Source organism: Arachis hypogaea, chromosome 1, assembly GCF_003086295.3.
Source record: "Arachis hypogaea cultivar Tifrunner chromosome 1, arahy.Tifrunner.gnm2.J5K5, whole genome shotgun sequence".
Taxonomy (NCBI): domain Eukaryota; kingdom Viridiplantae; phylum Streptophyta; class Magnoliopsida; order Fabales; family Fabaceae; genus Arachis; species Arachis hypogaea.
In genome coordinates, this window is record NC_092036.1 from 23,642,835 (window position 1) to 23,651,257 (window position 8,423).

The following is an 8,423-nucleotide window of genomic DNA, read 5'->3' on the forward strand; positions in this document are numbered from 1 at the left end:
CCTCTCCAAATTCGACCATGTTAATGGCCTTACACTCTCCTTTTGGATTCTCTTCTGTATTGCTTGGAAGAGTACTAGGAGGGAGTTCAGTAACTTTCTTACTCAGCTGACCCACTTGTGCCTCCAAGTTTCTAATGGCGGACCTTGTTTCAGTCATGAAACTTTGAGTGGTTTTGATTAGATCAGAGACCATGGGCTAAGTCAGAGTGGCTCTGCTTAGAATTTTCTGTCTGTTGCTGAGAAGATGATGGAAAAGGCTTGCCATTGCTAAACCTGTTTCTTCCACCATTATTGTTGTTGAAACCTTGCTGAGGTCTCTGTTGATCCTTCCATGAGAGATTTGGATGATTTCTCCATGAAGGATTATAGGTGTTTTCATAGGGTTCTCCCATGTAATTCACCTCTTCCATTGAAGGGTTTTCAGGATCATAAGCTTCTTCTTCAGATGAAGCATCCTTAGTACTGCCTGGTGCAGCTTGCATTCCAGACAGACTTTGAGAAATCATATTGACTTGCTGAGTCAATATTTTGTTCTGAGCCAGCATGGCATTCAGAGTATCAATCTCAAGAACTCCTTTCTTTTGATTCGTCCCATTGTTCACAGGATTCCTTTCAGAAGTGTACATGAATTGGTTATTTGCAACCATTTCAATGAGTTCTTGAGCTTCTGCAGGTGTCTTCTTCAGATGAAGAGATCCTCCAGCAGAGCTGTCCAATGACATCTTGGACAGTTCAGACAGACCATCATAGAAGATACCTATGATGCTCCATTCAGAAAGCATGTTAGAAGGACACTTTCTGATCAATTGTTTGTATCTTTCCCAAGCTTCATAGAGGGATTCACCTTCCTTCTGTCTGAAGGTTTGGACTTCCACTCTAAGCTTACTCAATTTTTGAGGTGGAAAGAACTTTGCCAAGAAGGCATTGACTAGCTTTTCCCAAGAGTTCAGGCTTTCTTTAGGTTGTGAGTCCAACCATATCCTAGCTTTGTCTCTTACAGCAAAAGGGAATAGTGGTGGACGAAATTGTGATCACTATTCTTTAAGTTGTACTTTTATGGAATTTGAAATTGGCACGAGTGGACACAACTCCGTTCAACTAACCAGCAAGTGTACTGGGTCGTCCAAGTAATAAACCTTACGCGAGTAAGGGTCGATCCCACAGAGATTGTTGGTATGAAGCAAGCTATGGTCACCTTGTAAATCTCAGTTAGGCAGATAAAATTATGGAATTTAGAAAATCAAATAATAAAAAGAAATAATAAAAGGGATACTTATGCAGATTCATTGGTGGGAATTTCAGATAAGCATATGGAGATACTGTATGGCTCACGGATGCCTACTTTCCTACTGCTTCAACTCAATCCTTCTTACTCCTTTCCATGGCAAGCTGTGTATAGGGGTTCACCATTCGACGATGGCTACTTTGAATCCTCTCGGGAAAATGGTCCTCTGCGGCTGTCACTCGCATGGCTAATCGTCTGGAGGCATCACACTGGCAGAAGGCTACATCCCATCCTCGCAGTGAAAACTACGCTCACGCGCTTTGTCACAGCATGGCTAATCACTGGTTGGTTCCCGCTCCTACTGGAATAGAATCCCTTGATTCTTTTGCGTCTGTCACTAACGCCCAGCACTTGCGAGTCTGAAGCACGTCACAGTCATTCATTATCGGAATCCTACTCGGAATACCACAGACAAGGTTAGACTTTCCGGATTCCCAGGATCCTACTCGGAATACCACAGACAAGGTGAGACTTTTCGGATCCTCATAAATGCCGCCATCTATATAGCTTATACCACGAAGATTCTGTTGGGGAATCTAAGAGATACACATTCAAGCTCTGTTGCATGTAGAACGGAAGTGGTTGTCAATCACGTGCGTTCATAAGTAAGAATGATAATGAGCGTCACATAATCATCACATTCATCATGTTCTTGGGTACGAATGAATATCTTGGAATAAGAATAAGAGAGATTTGAATAAAAGAAAATAGAATTGCATTAATACTTGAGATACAGTAGAGCTCCACACCCTTAATCTATGGTGTGTAGAAACTCCACCGTTGAAAATGCATAAGTAAAAGGTTCAGGCATGGCCGAATGGCCAGCCCCCTGAATGTGATCAATAGTCTCCTAAGATGAAGAATAAAACAAAACTGAGACCAAAGATGTCTAATACAATAGTAACTTATCCTATTATACTAGACTAGCTACTAGGGTTTACATGAGTAAGTATTTGATGCATAAATCCACTTCCGGGGCCCACTTGGTGTATGTTTGGGCTGAGCTTGATCTATCCACGAGCTGAGGCTTTTCTTGGAGTTGAACTCCAAGTTATGACGTGTTTTGGGCGTTCAACTCCGGATCATGACGTTTTTCTGGCGTTTAACTCCAGACAGCAGCATGTACTTGGCGTTCAACGCCAAGTTACGTCGTCAATTCCCGAACAAAGTATGGACTATTATATATTGCTGGAAAGCTCTGGATGTCTACTTTCCAACGCCGTTGAGAGCACGCCAATTGGAGTTCTGTAGCTCCAGAAAATCCATTTCGAGTGCAGGGAGGTCAGATTCCAACAGCATCAGCAATTCTTTTGTCAGCCTTTTTCAGAGTTTTGCTCAAGTCCCTCAATTTCAGCCAGAATTTACCTGAAATCATAGAAAAACACACAAACTCATAGTAAAGTCCAGAAATGTGAATTTAACATAAAAACTAATGAAAACATCCCTAAAAGTAGCTTAAACTAAGTAAAAACTATCTAAAAACAATGCCAAAAAGCGTATAAATTATCCGCTCATCAAATAGCATAAGTCTGTAGACCTCAGGTCAACCCCATTGGTCTTGACAGTGTCACAGATTTGCAAGAATTCAGCTAAAAACTGATGAGGATCTTCCAATAGAAGTCCGTGGAACTTGCAATTTTGTTGCATTAGAGAAACTAATTGAGGCTTTAGCTCAAAGTTGTTTGCTCCAATGGCAGGGATAGAGATGCTTCTCCCATAGAAGTCGGAAGTAGGTGCAGTAAAGTCACCCAGCACCTTCTTTGCATTGTTGGCATTGTTGTTGTTTTCGGCTGCCATGTCTTCTTCTTGTTTGAAGATTTCTGTTAGGTCCTCTACAGAGAGAGTAGTGCTTTAGCTTCTCTTAGCTTTCGCTTCAAGGTCCTTTCAGGTTCAGGGTCAGCCTCAACAAGAATGCTTTTGTCTTTGCTCCTACTCATATGAAAGAGAAGAGAATAAGAAAATATGAAATCCTCTATGTCACAATATAGAGATTCCTTGAGATGTCAGAGGAAAAGAAGAATAGAAGGAGAAGGTAGAAGAAGAAGAATTCGAACTTATCAAGAGAGATAGAGTTCGAATTGTTGATAGTGGAGGAGTGTTAGTCCTTAAATAGAAGGATGTGAGAAGAGGGGAAGAATTTTCTAAAATAAATTAAAAGATTTTGAAGAAATTTTGAAAAATTGAAGAATGATTTTCGAAAATTAAAGTTGGGAAAGAAATAAAGTGATTTTTGAAAAAGATTTTGAAATTAGAAATAAAAAAATTGAAAATTATTTGGAAAAAGATGTGATTAAGAAGATATGATTGAAGAGTTATGGTTTTAAAAAGATATGATGGAAAAGATATGATTGAGAAACAATTTAAAAAGATTTGATTTTTTAAAATTAATGACTTGGCTAACAAGAAATTTAAAGGATATGATTCAAACATTAAACCTTTCTTAACAGAAAAGGCAACATACTTGAAATATTGAATCAAATCATTAATTGTAGGCAAGTATTTTTGAGAATGGAAAGAAATTGATTTTGAAAATATATGATTGAAAAGATATGGTTTGAAAAAGATTTGATTTTGAAAAATTATGAAAACTTAAAAAAAAAATTTGAATTAAAAACAAAATCTTCCCTCTTGTATCATCCTGGCGTTAAACGCCCAGAATGGTATCCATTCTGGCATTTAACGCCCAAAATGCTACCCTTTTAGGCGTTAAACGCCCAGCCAGGTACCCTGGCTGGCGTTTAAACGCCAGTTTTCCTTCTTCACTGGGCGTTTTGAACGCCCAGCTTTTTCTGTGTAATTCCTCTGCTGCATGTTCTAAATCTTCAATTCTCTGTATTATTGACTTGAAAAGATACAAATTAAATTTTTTTTTTGAATTTTTAATGATGAGGAATAATCAAAATGCAACTAAAATCAAATAAACAATGCATGCAAGACACCAAACTTAGAAGTTTGTATACTATTGACACTAACAAATTGAGAATGCATATGAGAAAAAACAAAACACTCAAGACAAGAGAATTTAAAGATCAGAGCAAGGAAATCATCAAGAACAACTTGAAGAGATCAATGAAGAACATAATGCATGTAATTTTCGAAAATTAGAAGAATAAAAACATGCAATTGACACCAAACTTAAAATTAGACACTAGACTCAAACAAGAAACATAAAAATATTTTTGATTTTAAGATTTTATAAATTTTTTTGTGCTTTTTCGAAAATTGAGTGGAAAAGAAAAACAAGGGTTCAAAATTCTTAATGAGAATTCTAGGAATCATTGCAATGCTAGTCTAAGACTCCGGTCCAGGAATTAGACATGGCTTCACAGCCAGCCATACTTTAACAAATCATCATGAAACTCTAGAATCCATTCTTAAAAACTCTGAAGAATAAAATAGAAATATTTTTTTGTATTTTTGAAAAATTTTTGAAAAGTAAAAAGCTTAAACATAAAATAAAATTACCTAATCTAAGCAACAAGATGAACCGTCAGTTGTCCAAACTCAAACAATCCCCAGCAACGGCGCCAAAAACTTGGTGCACGAAATTGTGATCATCAATGGCGCCATCAACATGGTACGCTCAATTACAATCTCAACTCTTTATCATAACTTCACACAACTAACCAGCAAGTGCACTGGGTCGTCCAAGTAATAAACCTTACGTGAGTAAGGGTCGATCCCACGGAGATTGTTGGTATAAAGCAAGCTATGGTCATCTTGTAAATCTCAGTCAGGAGGATTCAAATGGTTATGGAGGATTGATAATTAAAAGATGAATAAAACATAAAATAAAGATAGAGATACTTATGTAATTCATTGGTGAGAATTTCAGATAAGCGTATGGAGATGCTTTGTCCCTTCCGTCTCTCTGCTTTCCTACTGTCTTCATCCAATCCTTCTTACTCCTTTCCATGGCAAGCTGTATGTTGGGCATCACCGTTGTCAATGGCTACAGTCCCGTCCTCTCAGTGAAAATGTTCAACGCGCTCTATCACAGCACGGCTATTCATCTGTCGGTTCTCGATCATGTCGGAATAGAATCCAGTGATTCTTTTGCGTCTGTCACTAACGCCCCACAATCGCAAGTTTGAAGCTCGTCACAGTCATTCAATCCCTAAATCCTACTCAGAATACCACAGACAAGGTTTAGACCTTCCGGATTCTCAAGAATGGCCACCAATGGATTCTAGCTTATACCACGAAGATTCTGATTAAGGAATCAAAGAGATATCCACTCAATCTAAGGTAGAACGGAGGTGGTTGTCAGGCACACGTTCATAGGTGAGAATGATGATGAGTGTCACGGATCATCACATTCATCAAGTTGAGGAACAATTGATATCTTAGAACAAGAATAAACTGAATTGAATAGAAGAACAATAGTAATTGCATTAATACTCGAGGTACAGCAGAGCTCCACACCTTAATCTATGGTGTGTAGAAACTCTACCGTTGAAAATACATAAGAACAAGGTCTAGGCATGGCCGAATGAACAGCCTCCCAAAGAGGGTTCAATCATAAAAACATGATCAAAAGATGATCCGAAGATTGAAAGATTCCCCAAATACAATAGCAAAAGGTCCTATTTATAGAGAACTAGTAGCCTAGGGTTTACAGAAATGACGTAAAAATCCACTTCCGGGCCCACTTGGTGTGTGCTTGGGCTGAGCATTGAAGCTTCCATGTGTAGAAACTTTTCTTGGAGTTAAACACCAGCTTTTGTGCCAGTTTGGGCGTTTAACTCCCACTTTTGTGCCAGTTCTGGCGTTTAACGCTGGGAATTCTGAAGCTGACTTGGAACGCCTATTTGGGCAATCAAATCTCGGGCAAAGTATGGACTATTATATATTGCTGGAAAGCCCTAGATGTCTACTTTCCAACTCAATTGAGAGCGCGCCAATTAGACTTTTTTAGCTCCAGAAAATCCACTTCAAGTGCAGGGAGGTCAGAATCCAACAGCATCTACAACCCTTTTCAGCCTCTGAATTAGATTTTTGCTCAGGTCCCTCAATTTCAACCAGAAAATACCTGAAATCACAGAAAAACACACAAACTCATAGTAAAGTCCAGAAAAGTGAATTTTAAATAAAAACTAATAAAAATATAATAAAAACTAACTAAAACATACTAAAAGCATACTAAAAATAATGCCAAAAAGTGTATAAATTATCCGCTCATCATAGTTCATCTTCTCTATTGTTGTCATTTTCCTCCCATTCTTCTCCTTCCCATACCAACTCCGAATGCTTGCTTATCCTCAAGCAACTATTAGAACCGTGGTTGTGGGGCTAAGATGGATCATGAATGTCTTACACAATGAAATGTTAATGATACATGTGTTCTAAGCAAGCAAAATTAAAGATATGAGGGCACAGAGAAACAGAGACATTATTTTTGCAAATATAAGTTGGTGTGCATGATATATTGCATAAAAGTATAAGTGGCACACCAAACTTAGTGTGACACTTTCTCTTGGAATTGATGCAAGTATCCAGTAAGGATTGGAAGCAAATTTTTGTTGCGTAGCAACACCAAACTTAGAATGCAACCATATGTCAATTTATTGAAATTTAAACTAAACAGACAGAGAAAATGAACTAGACAAAGAAATAAAATGTTACCCAAGGTTGGGTTGCCTCCCAACAAGCGCTCTTTTAGTGTCATTAGCTTGACATGTTGTTATTCACTTTCTTCCTCTTCTTCCAGTTTGTTAAGAGGAATGACCTCAAGGGGGGAGAAGTTTCAGCTATTGTCCCTTGTCTTGGCCTTTCCTCAGCAAGATTCCTTTTGTAAATGGCTTGATTGGTCTTGCTTGTTGGATCAGGGACAGGAATGGTGCTCTTGTTAGTTGCCTTCACTTCTTTGGATTCAATATTTGGTTGCTGTGTGATTGTTGGAGTGATTTCTTCATCAAGAGGTTTTTGAATTGGTTGTTTCATGAGCTCTTCCTTCATGTGCTTCTCTGCTTCACTTGAGTGTGGATTCTCTTGATTGTCCTCCTCACTTTCTTGCTCTTCCACTTTCTCCTTCACATTCAACATTTGACTTAATAGTACTTTCATGGAGGAGGTTTGTTGTTCTTCCCAATATTTCTTCATCTCCTCTTCATATTTTTCGATCACAGACTCAAGGGAAGTTTGTGAGGGTTGTGAATGTTCATATTCCTTTGTCATCTCAAGTGCAGTTTCATTTTCAACCACCTCATTCTTCATTGAAATTTTGCTTGACACAGAGGCTTTCTCATCTTGCCCTTTCACTTTCTTTGTTGCACTCAACAATTGATCTAACATCACTTCCAAGTTTGTGAAGGATTTCTCTTTTTTTTCCAGAATTTCTTTTTCTCCTCCCAACATCTTTTGAGCATGGACTCAATCCTTGAGAGTCCTTGGCTTGTTGAAGTTTGTGTTGGTTGTGAGTCTTGGGATGGATTTTGTGTTGAGGCATAGTTAATTAATGAAGAATTTTCAAATGTATAACTGGAAGGTGAGGTTGGGCAATTTCTCATTGGACTTGACTGCTCAGAATTTGCAGTTTCTTGGTTATACTCCCAGCCACCATGAGAATAATGGCTTGAATCATTTTGTGGTGGTGAGAGATATCCCATCTAATTTTCTTTCTCATCTTGTGGTTCTGAAGCATTTCTCCATGGATTGGATTGCTTAGAATTTGTATTTTCTTGGTGATATTCCCAGCCACCATTAGAGATTGGTGATGGTGGGTAATATCCCATAAAATTTTGTTTGACCATAAGATAGGTTGAACTCCATTTATATTTTGTAAAATACAGCATCAATGAAAATTGAAATTCATGTCACAGAGAAAGAATTTCTTAGTGAGGCAATAACTCAAACACCTTGCTATCAACTTAAAACAGAGAACAAAAACAAAGAAAATGCTTGATCTAGACTTCTCACCCACTTAATCATTATTGATCTAATCAATCCCCGGCAACAGCGCCAAAAACTTGATGGGTGTTTTTGTGGAAAAACGAATTTCCAAACACATAGATCTAACCGGCAAGTATACCGGGTCGCATCAAGTAGTAATAACTCACTTAGAGTGAGGTCGATCCCACAGGGATTGATGGATCAAGCAACTTTAGTGGGTGATTAGTTTAGTCAAGCTAACATTGAG

At 38.2% G+C, this 8,423-nt stretch overlaps 1 non-coding gene across 1 annotated transcript; it reads left to right on the forward strand.

Moving 5' to 3' along the window:
• Positions 1–776: 776 nt before the first annotated feature.
• LOC112717008 (small nucleolar RNA R71) lies at positions 777–884 on the forward strand. Its single transcript, XR_003160542.1, has one exon. It is a non-coding gene; the product is annotated as a small nucleolar RNA R71 (small nucleolar RNA).
• The last annotated feature ends 7,539 nt before the right edge of the window (positions 885–8,423 follow it).